The following is a 19,042-nucleotide window of genomic DNA, read 5'->3' on the forward strand; positions in this document are numbered from 1 at the left end:
ATTGCCCCTTGGATGGGATAACTGTCTCCTAGATTTCCCCAGGGGGTGAAGCCCCAGGTGGGCACAGTGGTAATTTACATGACCATGCAAACTTCCTCCCCGCATCTCACCTCTCCTTGGGTGTTTCCTGGGACCATCTCCCAGACAAACCACCTGGGCTGGAATTGTCTCAGGTGCCATTTCTGGAGTAACCCCAACTAAGACATCAGGTCCCTGGGAGGGTGATCACGGAGGTCACTGATTTGTAGGAAGGGTGCTAACAAAGCTTAGAGGAAGTGGCTGGAATTCCACATCAAAAGAGCTGGGCACACGGAAGACTCATGGTGAGGGTGGGAGGTGGGGGAGGTTAGGGGCAACCTTGTTTGAACACCTACTCTGGCCCTGACCCTGTGTTTGGTGTTAGACACGAACTACCTCTTTCAATCCATACAGCAACACTATAAATTAGGGCGATGTCCTCTGTTTTACGGGTTAGGAAACCATGATAGAAGGAAATTAAGTAACTTGTTTATGGTCTCATGACGATCAAGTGGAGAAGGGATGTGAACTCAGGCCTCTCTGGTGCCAAGAGCTCACCTAAGAGCCCACACATAATGGGTAACTATGACCAGAGTGGTTTTTACGAAGAGCCAGTGGTTCCTCAGGCCAGGCCAGGCTTCCCAGGGTGGAAGGACCTTGGGGAAGTTGAGGTCAGCCATGCTGGTTCTCAGCAGACCCAGAAATTTGGTCTATGCCTCTAGCAGGGGTCTGGTCCCAGGGGAACTGAATGAAAACAACTCGACTCTCCAAAGGCTCACGTATGATCTAGGTACTAATCTGCTGACCAGACACTCCCATTACGTGTTGTATTAGTTCCTATGCAGCCGTAGCAAATTATTACAGACTTCATGTCTTCAAACAACACAGACTTATTATCTTCCAGTTCTGGAGTTCAGAAGTCTGAGATCACTTCCCCTGGTCTAAAATCAAGGTGTGGGTGTGCCCATTCCTTCTGAAGGCTCTAGAGGAGAATCTATTTCCATGACTTTTCCAGCTTCTAGAGACATCCCTCATTCTTTGGCCCTTTCATCCATCTTCAAAGCCAACAGCATCGTATCCTCCAGTCTCTCTCTGACTTTGTGCCCCTGCCTCCCCTGTGAGATGACATTTAGTTTATCTGGATCATCTAGGATAATCTCCCCATCTCAAGATCCTTGTTAATCACATCTGCAGAGTCCTTTTTGCCAAGCAAGGTAGTATATTCACAGGTTCCAGGGATTCAGACGTGAATACACTTGGGGGCCATTTTTCAGTCTACCACAGTTGGCCAGTTTTTTCTCTCCACTCTAGCAGAAAAGGCTCCATGTAAGTCCAGCCCACAATCAGAGGCTGCTTGGGGAACCTGAGACCAGAGCATCGTGGTGTGGATGATCTCCATGGTCAGGGTCATCAGCCAACCATGAACCAGCTGGACACCAATCCTCCATCCAATAAACAGAGGGTGGGAACTTCCGACATTCTGGCCTCCCTTCTTGGAGACGCCACGCACTTCCATCAGGCAGACCACACACTGATGGTCAGTTACTGCTTTCTGCTCACTGATTTTGGGCAGCTCCCAGCTTCCTGGCATAGTCACAAATCATTTTTTTTGGTTGCTTGATGGGACCCATCTCACCTGGGTCCCCATTATTGTGCCCACTAATGTGGTCTGACAAACCATGCTACAAACAAGGCTCCAGAGATAGGGTTTAACCCAGATACACCCAGGACCTCGCTGGTGCCCGCCCGCTCTCCTTATCTCTTTGACTTTTGACCATATACACCAGGTTCCAAAATCCTCTCTGGACTTCCTCTGTGGTTTTGACAAGCTGTTAGAACTTTTTCCTTTGAATTCCGTGCACAGATAATCTTATCCATTGTCTACATTTTTATGCAAGTATAGTAGAGTTACAATGTTGTATTTGTTTCTGGTGTTCAGCATAGTGATTTAGTTATATATATATATAATACTTTTTCATATTCTTTGTCATTATAGGTTATTATAAGCTACTGAATATAGTTCCCTGTGCTGTGCAGTAGGACCTTGTTGTTTATCTATTTTGTGTACAGTAGTTTGTATCTGCTAATCCCAAACCCCTAATTTATCCCTCTCCCACCTCCTTTCCACTTTGGTAACCGTAAGTTTGTTTTTCTATGTCTGTGAGTCTGCTTCTGTTTCGTAAATAAGTTCCTTTATGTCATTTGTTTAGATTCCACATATAAGTGATATTTTATTTGTCTTTCTCTGACTTACTTCACTTAGTGTGATAATCTCTATGTCCATCCATGTTGCTGCAAATGGCATTATTTCATTCTTTTTTATGGCTGAGCTATATATATATAAACATATATATATATACACACACCACAAATTCTTTTCCCAATCATTTGTCAATTGTCTTTTAGGTTGCTTCTACATCTTGGCTATTGTAAACAGTGCTGCTATGAACATTGGGGTGCATATGTGTTTTCAAATTAGAGTTTTCTCTGGATATATGCCCAGGAGTAGGATTGCTGGATCATATGGCTAAGTATATTTTTAGTTTTTTAAGGAATCTCCATACTGTTTTCTCGTAATGGCTACACCAAACTATATTCCCACCAACAGGGTAGGAGGGTTCCCTGTTCTCCACACCTTCTCCAGCATTTATTGTTTGTAGACTTTTTAATGATGGCCATTCTGACTAGCGTGAGGTGATACCTCATTGTGGTTTTGATTTGCATTTCTCTGATAATCAGCTATATTCAGCCTATCTTCATGTGCCATCTGTATGTCTTCATTGGAAAAATGTCTATGTAGGTCTTCTGCCCATTTTTTGATTAGGTTGTTTGTTTTTTGTTATTGAATTGTATGAGCTCTTTGTATATTCTGGAAGTTAAACCCTTGTCAGTCACATAGCTTGCAAATATTTTTCTCCCAGTCTGTAGGTTGTCTTTTGGCTTTGTTTATGGTTGGCTGTACAAAAGCTTCTAAGTTTGATTAGGCCTTCTTTGTTTATTTTGCTTTTATTGCTGTTGCCTTGGTACACTGACCTAGGAAAGCATTGTTATGATTTATGTCATTCATTATGTGCTGATTTTTATAAGTAATCTTGTTTTGAAGTTTTGAGAATAATTTACCTTACTTTCAAATGTACTGATCTTTTTAAAAGTTAAGTTTTTCCTTTTTTTTTTAAACAACAGCTCTGATTCATAGTTGTCTGTGTTTTCCACTCGGTGTCTACCTCTCTGAAATTCATTCAAAGAGTGTTCTGTGAGAACCTATTCATGTGCCAGGCACCAGGTGAAGGGCCTGGGGGTAGATGGTGAGCTGATGAGCCGCTGCTCTCATGGAGCCTAGAGACCAGGAGGGAAGATGGATCTTTATAAAATAATCACAGTCATGAATGTGTAATTAAAAATGGAGATAATTACTGTTAAGAAAAGAAACACAGTTAGTGAAAACTTAGAGACCTGCCCTAGATTGGGGGATCTCATGGGAAACTTCCCTAAAAAGTGCCATTTGAACAGTGGTCATTGGGGAAGTGGAGGGAGGAGGAAGGGGAAGCTGGGAGGTTAACTTGGCTGCAGGCAGAGAGGGATGGATGGGGAGCGAGGGTCAAGAGAGGCAGCAGGGGCAGGCAGGGGCCAAGGGAAGGGTTTTGAGTTTTAGCTTAAGAGCGAAAGGTTTTTAGCAAGGGGAGGGTGGGGACATAATCAGGCTTGGGTGCCGAAACCATGGTTCTGGTTAGAGCATAGAGAACAGATTTTGTGGGGAGAGGGGCAGAGTTGGAGCAGAGAGAGCAGTTAGGAGGCTCGGAGAATAACAGAGGTGAGAACTGAAGGTGACTTGGCCAGCATGGTGGCCACGGAGGAGAGAAGGGGTTGGTCCCTTGCGGGAATTTGGAGGTACAACCCATCAGGGCATGGTGAACATTACACTTGGGGAACAAAAGAGTAGAAGACTTCAAAGATGAAACCAAGCTTAATGGCTGACATAAACTCCTATTAACTGAATTCGTGTTTCATTCAATTGCAATGAAACTCTTAAAAGGGATGAGATGTTCACTCACGTGTATTTTATGACCAGCTAATGAGAACAGCTGCATTCAGTGTGAGAGGGTTGCCTATCCTCATGGACCTCACGCATGACCATGGTGGTGACTTCTGGGAGACGACACACCCAAGTTCAGGTCCTTGGTGGACAACACGGCTGACGGTTTTACTCTCAGAACCGCACCAACATTGTTTGTAGTAGGGGGAAGGGCTGTTTCTAAAACCGAACCACCAGCCAGAGTGGGCTGCCCTTAGAATGAGAGGCTTACAGTAAGTGGGAAAATTCTGGGAATCCAACCCCAAGAGTGCTGGCCTCTTTTCCCACTTGTGACTGTCTTTTGAACTTTAGGGTTTGGCAGTCATTCAAACCAAATTAACTCCAGGGTGCAAAAGCAACAGAGGCCAGAACTATGTCTGCCTCATAGTTTCAGATTAGATGTCTTCACTGGGCAGGTCTCAGAATCCGTGCCCTTTTTCCTTTCTGGCTACAACAGAGTGTCTGGTATAACGGGAATCTGCATGAACATATTCTTCTCAATATGCTTTTCAGTAACAAGGTGTTTGTTTGCTTCCCTGGGAGAGAATTTCTAAGTTTTCAAACCTGAGTCTCTGGTCCCAAGTATCTTGGTGGCACCACTTGGATGTTCCTCATTAAAATCACTAAAAGTGAACGTGCCCTTGTGAAACATTCTGTCAGATTCCGCAGCCAAGAGTCAGAGACCTGGTGTCCCAGCTCAGCAGAGGGGCAGGCTCCCAAGGAGGAAGCATGGCCAGTCAGCCCCGGACTGGGCCATTACATTCAATTAGACGTTATGGAAGGGGAAGGACTGAGGAAAGCAAAGTGATGCTTAATAACCATTGCATCCAATGCACATCCAAGGCTCCACAAACTCACTGTTGCACCATCCACATGAGCCCCTACCTCATCATTCACATCTGTGATTGTCTGTGGTTGTCAGCCTGCACTTTGAATCGTGGGAGTGGAGTTGTGGGAGGCAGGGATTTTAATAGACAAACCAACCAGTGCCTTTGATAATGATTTCAGCCTTTACCACGTGATACGTGAGTAGCCCCAGATCACTCCATTTGTATCTTACCTGATCCTATAAGGCGAGTTACAGCCACTTCAGTTCTGTCATTTGTCCTACCCGTCCAGAACGTTCCTCCCCTCAATAAAGCACTTACCTGTGTTTCTGTTTGAGCCCAGTCCCGATGACTTGTCTTAGCACTGGAAATGTGTGCTGTTTAAGAACAGAGATACTCCGCCTCCGGCTCTCTCCTTTCTGGCCTCCAGGAACAAGACTTGGCCTTGCCTGCTTGGTCAGTGCCCACACCCCTGACAGTGGGTTGGGGGTATAAACTTGGATCCTCATGAACGATCTGTGAAGTAGGAACTATGTTCCTCATTTTACCCTTAGGGCAATGATGCCCAGGAAAGCTAAGTGCTCCATAGTCCAGCTCTGGACTTTATTGCTTTTGATTCTATAATCCAAAGAATCCATTATTCTAATTTCAACCGTAAAAACAGCAAAAATTATTACCCACTTACTTGGATGGTGAGGATTTAAAAGATACAGATGCAAATATTGTGAGACTAGACCCGAATAAGGCTTGAGAGCCAACTAAATAAACTGTGGGCATATTACCCACAGGGGTTTTGTATTAGTCACCCCTGGCTGTCATAACGAACTATTGTAGACTGAGTAGCTTCAACAATAGAAATTTATTTACTCACAGTTCTGGAGGTTGGAAGTCTGAGATCGCGGTGCCAGCAAGGTCAGGTTCAAGTGAGACTCTTCTTGGCTAGATCACATGGTGGACCTCATGTGTCTCTTATGAGGAGGCTAATCCGATGGCATCAGGGTCCCACCCTTATAATCTCAATTAACCTTAATTACCTCCTAATGGGCTCTATCTCCAAATAGAATCACATCAGGGATTAGAGCTTCACTTTAGGAATTTTGGGGGACACAAGGCAGTCCATAGCATGTTTCTAGAGAAATCACTAAATCTTGAAAAGAACACCAAGGTCATCTTTCTGTTCGCACATTCCTTCCTGATAACTCATTTCTCCGCTCAGCCTCCTTTCCTGAGGTGGGCTGGAGGGAGGGGCACTTTTCCCTCTGGATTCTACCATCAGATTCCAGGAAAGCTTATCCAAACAGACTGTAATTGTTCCTTTCAAAGGTTTTTCCTGCCCTTAGGTTGGTTATTCATACAAATGCCTCAGGGATTCCCAGAGAAGCTCCCCAAATTCTAAGAATCTGGCTTCTACCCTGGATTCAACGCTCTGTGCTTGACGCCGCACCTTCCATCTTAAGGAAAGGAAAACACTAAATTGCAGGGCAGCTCTGGTTACTTCCTGAGCCATGTTATCCTTGAAGTAAAGAGGATGTAGGAAAACCACGTGCAGACTGCAGCACTCAGCCCAGTGACAGCCACGCCCTCCCGGAGCGTCGGCCACCACGTGAGGTCAAAGGGTTAGCTTCTCTCCAGGAGATCAGAACCTCCCAGTTTCATCCTAAGAGGCTTTTCTTATTAAGTTGTTAGAATCTGGGCTCACTGAGACAGTCTTAAGAGGCCTTTACTATAATACTTTCAAGAAGCTTAAAGTGCAGCTGTGTCAGCAGGGCCCTCCTGTGAAAGAAGAGTTAGGACATTTTAGATGGCCAGACTTGAGTCACAGTTTGGGCAATCATGGTTGGGATCTTTCTAGAACGAGCTGGGTGGTTTCTCAGAGATTAGCAGCGTCTGGATGGGGTGAAGGGGTGAGAACCCATAGGAAGGAAGCCCTGCGGCCTGTCCACTTCGACTTCAGCCGGCAGACCAGAGGGTAAATCCCCACTCCTTACCATCCTACTCTGTTGGAGCCTCATTTTCGTTAGCACAACCCTGAGAGGAAGTGCCTCCTTAAATTTTGGGCGGGGCCTCCTTAACTTGGAACCCTAGGTGCTCTCTCCTCTCACTTCCACCCTCCTGGGGCTCTGGATGGCACCATCTGCCTCCCAGGGATTTGTGATGGTGAAATTACATAACGTATGTTGAGTGCCTGGCCCAGTGTGCATTCACTAAATGTTATGTTTCCTTTCTTGTCCTCCTAAAAGTTATCATTTTAGGAGGGACTATCGCCTTAGCTCTTGCCTCACGTCTGAATGATGATAACCATTATTGACTCAGCTCTCAGGTGCTGAGCGCTGTGCTAACAATGATGATCATCTATCGAGTTATTTCTGTGTCAGGTGCTTTATGTGTGTTACTCTAAATCAGCCACTCAATCTTACGAGGTAGAGATTGTATCTCCTTCAGTTTACAGATGAAGAGCCTGAAGTGGGAGATTAAATAATTTGTTTCAGTTTGGCTCCAGGGCCAGTTCTAAGAACAAAATTAGAGAATAAGACTGTTGAGAGGGAAGAGAGACGAATGAAAGAGTGAAATGCTTTCTTCCCCTTCTGTGACAATAACAGTTGCACATTTGTGCCTCCCTGTACTAATCCTGTGAGATAGGTAGACACACTCCTATTTTACAGAGGAGCTCGGAGAAGTCAAATGTCTCATTTAGGGGCACTAAGCGTTCTCAGCCGGGGGCCCCGTGTCCATGTGAGGTTTCCATTGACAGCAATGGCATTGTCAGGGTCTGTGCGTTCACCAATATTGTACCAGTCCCACCCACAAGTCAAGTGTTGATTTTCTGTTCATACTTGACTTCCTGGGTCAGAAATTCTTCTTGGTGGCATAAATTCAGATATGTGTTATTTTGGATTTGTGGCTATGTATGTATTTAATATGTTTTGTTTTACAGCTGTGTAACAGTTAAAGGCATAAGCAGTTTATATGTAATTCCACATTAGTGTATATTTAAGAAGCATTCAGATGAAATCAATTTTAGTAAGTCTAGAGGTAGGTGGGGGAGGGTATAGCTCAGTGGCAGAGTGCATTCTTAGCATGCACAAGGTCCTGGGTTCAAACCCCTATACTGTTGTATAAATAAATAAATACCTAATTACCACCCTCCTCCCAATTTTTTAAAATAAAATAATTTTTAAAAAGAAATAGTTATCTCAAAAATAAATTAATTAATTTTAAAAAAGTCTACAAGATATTTCCCTTTAAGTGTATATAAGCACAAACCCCAAATAATTCAAATTGACAACAGTATTTAAAGATGTTTTGCTAAACAAATGATCTGCCACTCGTAACATGAATGTGATAAGGCTAATGATGCTGACGGTGAAACCGGAGGTTCCTAAAGGACAATTCTGAAAAAAATTAAAATCGTGACTCATGCAAATAGAAAATGAACGTGTGCCAAAGATTCTATGGAATTCATCACTTAATGAGGGAAACAGGACAATATAAAGACCTCTATAGAAAGTGAGAAGCTACGTACTTATCAGCAATTTAATAAAGGGATGTTAGGGTACAATTGCTAGTTTACATACAAAGCTGGTTAACGTCCTATAAAGGAATAAAAAAAACCTTTAGAGTTACTTTTTCTACTAAGCAAAAGTAATTTCTACTAGGCAAAACTCTATAAGCTAACAAATAATTTCTCTAAGTGGGAGATTTATTTCCTGCTTTAAGGGAGACAGGAGAGCATCCCTCTTGCATTGGCCATTTCTTAAGAAACTTTAATTCAAAATAATCCATATGCCATTGTGGCGTATTTTGGGGCAGCCCGCCGTGAGCCCTAACATCAATCAAAACAGTATCTCAAAATGGGTTGAATACATACATAAGCAGATACAAAAATTTAGCTGTCTTCTGTTTAGCCAGGCATCAAATGGATTTGCAAACATGTAAAATAATGCTACTTTTCTCAATAAAGTTTTGTTTTGCAAAATATATTTTCGTTAAAACGTTAGCTATGTTAATCTATAACGTGTTTATTATTGCCATTTAGAAATGAAACAGTAACTAAATGTCTCAGTTTAGTTTCTAATACATAAAATATTAATAGATGCAGCCCACACAAACAAAAGCTCTTGGAGGTTCTCCATAATTTTTCAGATGTAAATGGACCCTGAAACCAAAAAGATCATTTTTGGGTGAGCCTTCACCCCTCTGTGACATGGAAGAGACAGGCTGCCCACCTCTTTTGGATATCTTTTCTTGCCGGGGTTCTTCTGTATTCGATATACCTGTACCCCACGGGCTATGTTTTAACTCCACACACCCACCAGTTTTCTGGTTAAATGAATGGGTAAATTTTCTTTGTACCATGTTTTGTGATGTCCTATGGCTGCTACTTATTTACATATTAAATCTCTTCTTTTCTCCTCTAATTCTGACAATTCAAATAGCATCCTTTGGCCCCAGTACTATCTAAACACAGTGCCAATGTAGACACTGAAATCGTGTTATGGTATTCAGTGGCTGTACAGATGATCCGGAATGTGCAAACATTAATCTACTTTTTAAACAGGCATTAAGGGAAAAGATAAAAAGTGGACGTCCTTACACTCACAGGTGCCTGAGGGTGGGTCTGCAGATCCCAGCTGGAGAAGCCCGAGGCGGCTGGCTCAAACACAGCGGCCCACTCATATTTTCATTGCAGAAAATTAAAAAGTTAAGAATGAAAAACTGTCAGTAACATTTTTTGAGAGCAACACACACACACACACACACATAGAAGAGAGATAAAATAGACAAGAGCAGAGCATGTGTAGGGCATAGGTTTGTTGTGGGAGTGAGTGGAAAGCAACTCGCTTTGAGGAGGAATCCGGAGGGTCTGCCTAATGTGGACCGGTAGGGGAGGTTCATACTCGATGTCCAAGGGGAGGGTAGAGAAGTGGGCAAGTGTTCCAGGAATCTACAGGGAAATCTCTGAGTTTTAAACACTTGCCATGGCCAGAGTAAACCAATACCTGATTGCAAAAAAACAAAAACAAAACAAACAAAAAAACCCCACAGCAGCCCAGAGCCACGTGTGAATGAACCACAGAGATCCTAGAAATGCTGTTCTTGTCACCTTTTGTGTAGTTACTTAGTAGCTTCTTAAGAGCTATACCTGAGCCCCATCCTAGGGGCTACTCTTCTTGTTCCCATGTACAGGGTCTCAGTTTGAAACACTTCCCTCTCAGCTTCCTTGATCACCGATGGGTAAAGATCTAAGTCCAGGTTCACCCTTGGTTCTTCCTCCCAAAGTCTCCATCAGGCCCTTCATAAGCCTTATTTTCCTCTCAAAGGTGCCTCCTTGTCCTGGGCCCTGAGTCATCGGCCTTTAAGTGTCCCACACTCTGGCTTTACCACTGTATCACTAGGCTCGCCAACAGGTCATTGCACGCTTCTCCCAGGTACGCGAAACATTTACGTCTCATAAAAAGTGCCTTTTTCGCCTTAAAATGTCAATAGTATTAGCGGGGTGGGTATAGCCCAAGCAGTAGAGTGCATGCTTAGCATGCATGAGGTCCTGGGTTCAATCCCCAGTACCGCCTCGAAAAATAAATAAATCAAAACCTAATTACCTCCCCTGCCAAGAGAAAACTCAGTAAGAGAAAAACTCAAAAAAAAAAAAAAAAAAGAAGTCAATAGTATTTTCTCCATAATCCCTTTACCTCAGAGTTGATATGGGGACAATCAGAGAATCTGGCCTTGTCCTCTTATGTCAAACAATTCTCAAGTATTTAGTTCCAGCATTCCCACCTACCAGCTGTGTGAACTGGGGCCCATCACTTCGCTCTCTGAGCCTCAGTGTGCCCATCGATAAAATGGTCGTAATGCGCATGCACTGCCTGCCACGTGGAGTTGTTGTGAAGCTCAAATCTGATAAAGGATGAAAAAGCATTTTGAAAATTGTGTGCTAGTCAAAGGCAAGTTGGTAGTAAGACTGACACTGACATATTTAATAGTCACTTTATGATCCTTCCCAATGAGGCTAGGCAAGTGCCATCTCAGCACAGACCAACCTGTACTGATAAAAGGAGAAGTCATTAGCCTCTCCAAATAAATCCGAATGGGCTCTCTGTTTCAAAGAGAGGTGCTCTGCAGAGTGACCTAATTCAGCTTAGCATATCTGCACCCTGAAAGACCAGTTTTCTGTTTATAATATAGCCACATTAAAGATAATTTGGAAATAAAGAAAGAAAAATAATCAAAAAGCTTACTATCCAAATTCAACTTTTTGTGTACTTGCCCATTACAGCCCAATTGTCATCTGAAAAAATAGTCTACGATGGCTGTAATTACAATTCATGGACTTCTGGTTGCCTTTTTTCACTTAGCATTATAGGAGACGTTTCTCCATCTTTCTACATAGCCTTTATCATTTTAATGGCAAAATAACATTCTATGAACTTACTCATAATCCCTTTTGGGTCAGGATTTCAGTTGTCTCCAGGCCTTTCTTTTGGTACCACTGATAATGCCGCAATGGACAGCTTCTTAAATACCGCTTTTTGCCTTTGTTGAAAGATAAGTTCTCATGTGTAGGATTATCAGCTCAAAGGGTATGAAAACCCTTTAGGTCTCTTGCATATATATTTCTATTGCTTTCCAAAAGGATTTCACAAATTACAGTAAAGCCATGAGGCGTATTTGATTTCACTTCAGAGATTTTGGCATTGAGCAATTTATTATACAACTTCACCAATTTAATAGGTGTAAAATGCTATCTTAGAATTGCTTTAGTTTTATTTCCATAAAGGAGACAATTTTCAAGGCCAACTTTTTAGAGGGAAAAGTTTCGGCACCGAAAGGAGAAATCCAGGCAGCCGATACTACCTCCATTTAGCACTTTGTCCACACCAAGAATGCAAGAGAGCGAGTCGGTACCCAGCCTCCCTTTTAGAGGATGCGAACAGCCAGAACTGCCCCTGGAATCCACATCACATCCGGGCTGATAGTGTGGAGCAGAGTGAACAGTCTCCAGATCATTTACATATACTCGCTGGAACTCACCAATCGAGAGTCTCAGTTTTGCTGAGCTTCTAAACCATCAATACACACGGCAGATATTCTAGGAAGGAATATTAGATTGGCAACAGGAAAGCTGATTATCTCCCAACTGCGAGCATCTAGACCTGGTCAGAAGGAAGGTTCAGGCAAACAGAATCTGGTGTGATGTTGACAGCTGCTGAGAAGGGCCCAGGCCTCCCCAGCTGTTCTGTTCGTGTCAGTTCCCCAGGGAAGCCCACTCCAGTTTTCTCAGTTGTACGTAGCCCATTTGCTAGACGTCTCGCCTGAAAGAAGTGATGTGAGACTTGTGAGCCAGAATCTTGGAAATTTCTCTGACAATCTCAGATGGGAGAGACACTTTTGATGGTACAAAAGCTCCTAAATATCCAGCAACAGATGACTGGATAAAGAAGATGTGGTATATTTATACAATGGAATACTATTCAGCCATAAAAATGACAACATAATGCCATTTGCAGCAACATGGATGTCCCTGGAGAATGTCATTCTAAGTGAAGTAAGCCAGAAAGAGAAAGAAAATACCATATGAGGTCGCTCATTTGTGGAATCTAAAAAACAAAAAAACATAAATACAAAACAGAAACAGACTCATAGACATAGAATACAAACTTGTGGTTGCAAGGGGGCAGGAGGGTGGGAAGGGACAGACTGGGATTTCAAAATGTAGAATAGATAAACGAGATTATACTATATAGCACAGGGAAACATACACAAGATCTTGTGGTAGCTCACAGCAAAAAAATGTGACAATGAATATATGTATGTTCATGGATAACTGAAAAATTGTGCTCTACACTGGAATTTGACACAACATTGTAAAATGACTATAACTCAATACAAAAAATGTTAAAAAAAATCAGATACCCTTTTTAGTATTTCATATTCTGGTTCAGATACTCTTAATAAAATGTGCAGAAAATGACTTGAGACTTTGATAAATTCAAAATCAGTGGCAAAATATAAAGGGAAATGCTTTACTAAGAAAAAAAGTTTGGCTTTATTTTTGGGTTGGGGAGGGAGATAATCAGATTTATTTATTTAGTTAGTTAATGGAGATACTGGGGGATTGAACCCAGGACCTCATGCATGTTAGGCATGCACTTTACCACTGAGCTATACCCTCTCCTCCAACAAAAAGGTTTAATTGTTACCAATGTTAATGTAAGTACAGGTGATTTTGGCATTTGAGGATGTGTAACTGTTCCCCACCCTGCCTTGCCCTTTACATCTCTAACTTATTTTCTGGTAATAAGGTAGATTGCAGAAGGAAAAAGAATCTGATTTCATCTTAAAAGCAAGTGTGTGAGGCAGGTGTTATGGGTGTCTTCATTATACAAATGAAGACACAGACTCAAAGAAGCAAGGTCTTGTCCCCCGCCCCCGGGTCACACGGCTCAGAAGCATCTCCTCATTCTCTTATTGGAACCCTTCTACTTATGCTAAGGGCTTACCCTTCCTGCATCTGAAATTGAGCCAAGGTTGAAATTCTCTTACCCAGGCCGTAGAAGGGGTCTGGGAAAGACAGTGGCGGAGATTTTGAGACACTCCTGCAGGAAGGCACTGGCGAGAAGCCCTTGGATGGAGAAGGTGTGAACAGCAGGTGGCAGCAGTGTCATTGGAGTTTGTGACTGTAGATGAAGAAGCCCTCTGGTGTGGTTCCTCCTCTGTAGGGAATGCTTACAATTATTAAAAGGATGTCTTAAAGTGAAACATACAGAGAAGTGAAGAAATAAAATTCACTTTTTGAGGCAAGTCAAGAAAAATTTAAACATGAAACTTTCCCTCTGCCCTTTGGCCTCCTCCCCCCACCTAGGGTGCACTGTGGATCTGTATTGTGCGTTAACCAGAACTTCCCACAGCAGAAACAACTGCTCAGCCATAAGGATCATTTTTTTTCCTTCTAGTGCCAGCCATGTAACTCCTTAGGAGATAACACTCCTTTCTCGATCCTGTTAAGAGGTCACAATGACCCACCACTCACCTTGTACATGCAGATAAGCTCGTGGAATTTGGCGAACTTTACGTGCAATGTCAATATATCATCGCTTAATGCGGAACAGACTGGTCAGGTGACCTGGGGAGATACTGGGCTGCACCTAATGGAAGCTCTTAGCTTAAATACCTCCTTATGACTCTACGAACGTCACTAGCTGTATTACTTGTAGTCTGCCCATTTTACAAGATTATTGTTTCTTGCATTACCAAATGTGTGACTGAGCCTCAGATAAAATTAATGATGATTAGGTGATTTGAAATGACTCACCAAATATACAGTTCCATAAGATCAAGGATTGTAACAGAGTAACTGGAGATATGGGAAGAAGCAACAAGAGGGAGCCATTTCCTGGACCATAAAACACTAGTAAGACAGGCGGTCCAGAGGCCTTTGGTCACAGTTCACAGGACCTGGCTCAGTAATCGCACACTGAGTGGCCTGTCGACAAAATCCTTGCTGACCTGTGAACAAGCATTCCTAGCACCATGGGACAAATTGGTCACCAAACCCCTTCCAAACCTTGGTTGAAATTAAGACTGAAAGGGAAGGGATTGTGAAATCGAGAATGTTGCCCACCATCCAGTTCTACAAGAATCAAGCCGTCAGCCACCGCAGACGCCGACCCGTGGTACACCCTAAAAAGGAATTCCGGGTGAAGATCAGCACACTCTGTGCTCTGGGAAGACTGGCAGAACAGGCCCTCGGATGGTTGGCTACTTTCAGGAGAAATTACTTATGACCTGGATTCCCATACTTCAAAAAGCACTAAAACCGTCAACTAAGTTGTCTGTTCCTCATGACTAGCAGACATGTGCTGAGAGGCATGCCTGATGGCATGTAGCCCCTTTGCCCAAATCACATATATACAGACCTCCCCGCTCACCTCTGTGGAGCAGCTCCTCAGAGCTCTCTGAGAGGCTGTCTCCTGGGCTATGGTCCTCAGGTTGGCTCAGATACAATTTTCCATTTCAACATTGTCTAATTTTTTTTGCTGACGAAAGTTATAAGGAAGGCAGGTAAAGTTACTCACAATACCACCACCCAGTAATAACCTTGTTATTACTGTGATTTTTTTTTTGAGAGGGAAAGTAATTAGGTTTACTTATTTGATGGAAGTACTGGAGATTGAACCGAGGACCTCATGTATGCTAAGCACACACGCTACCGCTGAGCTACACCCTCCTCCCTGTGATGTGTTTTCCCCCCAGCATTTGTATGTGAAATGGCTGAGATCACATCGCATGTGTACATAAGCTACCCCTAAGCAGAGCTAGGCAGACACACCGGGCAGGCTGGCCCCAGATCCATGCCCTTCTATGTGGCCACATCCCCACATTACCTCTATAAAGTCAACGTTTATATCCATTTTGAGAAACTGATAAAAAAAAAACATACTTAAATGTTTCAAGTTTGAAAATACACACTTACATTCAAAAACACATAAAGAAACCAGAAGTAGCCAAAATAATCCTATCATACCGTTAAAGGCTGGAATTTTTCCTGAAATGTAGTGTTTCATGTGGAAAAAAATGTTAATTTCTACTGTTTCTGTTTAAGCCAACATTTTAATTGTTAAAACCTGACTGTTCAAGCTCTTACAATGAGTAAATTTGGTAAAATCGGCAAACTAGCCATTGGACAAGGTGCGCAAATTGACAAATTGACTGAATTGATTATTTCTCAGATTGGGTTTAGGGGTGCACTGAGTTTTGGCAAACTGGCTTACATTTATGGGAGATGGAGCAGTGCTTAATATATGCACTTGTTGAGTGAATGAATGAGTGAACTGAATCTTACCGTAAAAGAAACAACCCTTCTCGCTAAGATGCAGTGGCTTTACACAGTATCAGCATTTTAAGAGCCTTGAGAATTGCCTGAGACAGAAATTCTGGTTCTGGGACCACATGTACTCACTGATTGCGTATTCCTACTCCAAATCCATGCTCATGGCCTGGATCCTGTGGGTGCCGGGTCCAAGCACATATACTGTGAGCTTGGAGTCAGAAGAACCAGGTGCCAGTCTCGTTCCGCTGGTCCATTACCAGCCCCAGAACACCGGTCAGTCAGTTCACCCTGAACTGTTTCCTCATCTGTAAAATGGGCGTAATTCTGACACTGGGCCCACCTTGTTCCCAGCATCACAGTGCGCAGGGAAGTACTAGATGAATGTTAGTTCATTACTGTGAAAATTATTAGACCTCAGGGTCTGGAGCAACCCTGGTGTGGTGGAGGGAGCGCTGGGAGGGGCAGGACCTCCTTGGGGAAGGAGGGCCAGGCCTGCTCTCTGGAGGAGGGCCACTGCCCTGCTTTGCTCTTTGACCACTGCCTTTCTGGTCACTGATACTCGTGACAGAAAGACACATAGAGCCATAAAACTGCCTTCCCCAGGTCACCAGCTGACGAAGAGCAAATACCTGTGGCCTTACACCAGCGCGTCCTCACTGCTGCTTCAGGGTGAGGTCCTCTGCCCAGAGCCCCTGCTGGTGAGGGGAGAGAAGGCCCGGGCTCTCCCCGGGGCCCCTCAGTCTGGCCTCTCCTCTCCCCACCGCTCACAGCTCTGAGCCCAGCCCGCGAGGGCCCTGAGCGGGTGTCTGTGGGCCACTGTGCTGCCGCGCTGAGAGGAACATGCAGTGAGAGAAATGGGCTGGGGAGGGCTGGGGCAGAGAAAGAACACGGCAGGGTGTGACGAGCAAGGGCCTGGCACAATATGAGCCTTGGAACAGGACCAAAGACAAAAAACAAGGGAGAGAGAGAAGCCCGGAGGGCACCATTGTTTTTTCTCCTCCCTTTTCTCAAGTGTTAAGAGTGAAACCATGAAGGGGGCAAAAAAGGGGGCAAATGGCGATTAGTGTCGCTTTTACTACTGGAGCGGGTGACAGTACGTGCCAGCTGCCATCAGCTAAGTGATGCTGCATGGTGGCCACCCCAGGCCGCAGGCAGCTCCCTGCACACCCCGGCAGCTCCCTGCCTCACACCCAGGCCTCCTGACCCGCTCAGGCCCCCTGCCACCAGCCAAGTAGTCATTTGTCACCTGCCCTGTGCTGGTTCACTCTCTCCTTCATGAGTGACCTTAGCCCCGGTGAAGACTGAACGGATCACTACACTTGTAAGGTGCGTCTTCCTTCCCGAGAGCTTTACACCTGCATCCAAAAGCTCATACATCTGAACAGCCCTTCAGGGTTAAAAGCACCTGTGTACAGACGGACTCTGAACTGGAAGGTTCTGAGATGCCCCAGTGCAGTCATTATCTGATATCGGCTGAGGCCCCCATCTCCCTCCTCAGCGATCTGGTTCAACTTGGCCTGCACCCCAGTTCCAGGGCCCATGGGCAGGGCTGCTTTCAGACCATAACAGCCCCAGGACCTTTTAATCATCGAGCCCATTGAGCCCATCGGGCATCATATCAAAATTAGAATATACTTACATTTCACATTAAATATAACATTCTTGCTGTGGGAAAAAAAATCAAAAGGCTTTTCTTAATTTTGGTTTTGAAACTATTTAGCTGCCCAGTCATCCACTGACTATGTGATTGGCCCTGCTTTCCAGGCTGTCATCGTACAGACACGGGAAATTTTATGGAGTTAGAAAAATCAAAACATAGCTTTCTTTTCAACTATAAAGAACTTATAAATACTAAATTGAAAAGTGAAGTTGACATAATTATGTCCTACAGATAAACGTATTACTCTCAATTTTATATTTTTCTCTTTGTATTTCAGGTCCATTAATTTTTTTTTCTTGTCTCACATATTTTTAGAAGCTTTTGAAAAAAGCTGACCTGCCAGAGGCCCTGTGCCCGTGGGGCCTGCTCACCAGATGGCCCTGACTGCGGCTGCCCGAAGCCCTTGCCAACATCATTGGCCTGTGCCTCACCTCCCTTCTGGCATCTTCTGATTCCTTGCTCTCGCATATCTGCACCTTTCGGTTTCAGCTGATGTCAAAACTGGTCGCAAAGCTCAGCTCCTTCATTGTTTCCTACAAAATATTCAACCACATTTCATGAAGTTGGTGACCTGACAAATTCCGCGGGCCATGGAGAGAGGTCACTCACGTACCTCGCGGCTTTCTGCCATCTGGTCGGCCCTACCCTTTCCACCCGCTGCCCACCCTCCCTCACCCCACCTCCGCCAGGCTGCTTGTGCCCAGGGCTGCTCTGCAGGGAGCCTGTGCCACGTGGCTCCCTTCCCTTGTCTGGCTGCTTCTCTCTCAAACAGCATACCTGCCCGGAAGGCCCGCACCCCCGAGGCCCCTTGGATTGTCTCTTTATCTGGGGCCTCCATCTCCTGAGGGCACCTGGGCAGGAGCGCCTCTGGACACTCCCCGGGGTGTCCCCAGGGTGGGGACCTCACCGTCTCTCAGGTCAGGGCTTTTGCTTGCCTTTGGCTTGTTTTCACCACCAGAGAGTCATGAGATCAATCAGAGTTGTGGCTTCATTAAAACTTCACTCCCGCTCCTGGCCCTGCCTCTGGCTCCTTTGACCTTCAACATGACCCCCAAACAATGTACCCCCTTGCTTCCACAGGACAGCTGAGGAGTCAGGTAGCAAGGTCCCAACTAAGACCGAGGCCTCTGACACCCAGGCCTGGGCTTTCTAGGGTCTCTCCTCCTGACTGTCTTTTATTACTTGACTCTCTTCAGTGAAGAGATGCTCTACACTGTGAATTTCCTTCAGCAAATGCAACAGGCTCTTTGCTTGTTTCTGCAAACAGGGCCGTGGGGTGGGGGGGTGAGCAGGGCCAGCTTCTCCTCCATTCATCAGGGGAGGCGCAGTGTCCAGGGCCCAGGATGCTTTAGGAGGCCCGTGAAAATGTTTCAATTTCTTCTAAAATCGGAAGAAAATAAAAGAATTTTTAGGATGAAGAAAATATTTTGGTATATAATATTAATATATTTGTCTTCATACTAATGCAGACATGAAATAAACTTTTACATTTTTTTAGGGAGGAAGGGGCCCACAAAGGCCAGAGTATCCAGGGTCCACAACAGTTATTACGTGGCCCTGGTGGGCAGGGGTCCCCCCCACTGAACTGCACAATGTGAAAGTCCGTTTAAAAGGATGGTTGTGCTCCTGGGGGA

General features: G+C 44.4%; 2 long non-coding RNA genes across 2 annotated transcripts in view; one reads left to right on the forward strand and one right to left on the reverse strand.

Moving 5' to 3' along the window:
• The window catches only part of LOC140696771 (uncharacterized), a 36,483-nt gene extending 17,650 nt beyond the window's left edge, over positions 1 to 18,833 (forward strand). Inside the window, exon 4 of the long non-coding RNA XR_012073263.1 lies at positions 17,724 to 18,833. This is a non-coding gene — a long non-coding RNA (uncharacterized lncRNA). The remainder of the gene's footprint in view (positions 1 to 17,723) is intronic.
• LOC140696772 (uncharacterized) lies at positions 13,468 to 18,454 on the reverse strand. Its single transcript, XR_012073264.1, has 4 exons — positions 18,344 to 18,454; positions 17,840 to 17,941; positions 15,878 to 16,053; positions 13,468 to 13,631 (listed from the first exon to the last, which is right to left on the reverse strand). It is a non-coding gene; the product is annotated as an uncharacterized lncRNA (long non-coding RNA).
• Positions 18,834 to 19,042: the final 209 nt, after the last annotated feature.

This window comes from Vicugna pacos, chromosome 6, assembly GCF_048564905.1.
Source record: "Vicugna pacos chromosome 6, VicPac4, whole genome shotgun sequence".
Taxonomy (NCBI): Eukaryota; Metazoa; Chordata; class Mammalia; order Artiodactyla; family Camelidae; genus Vicugna; species Vicugna pacos.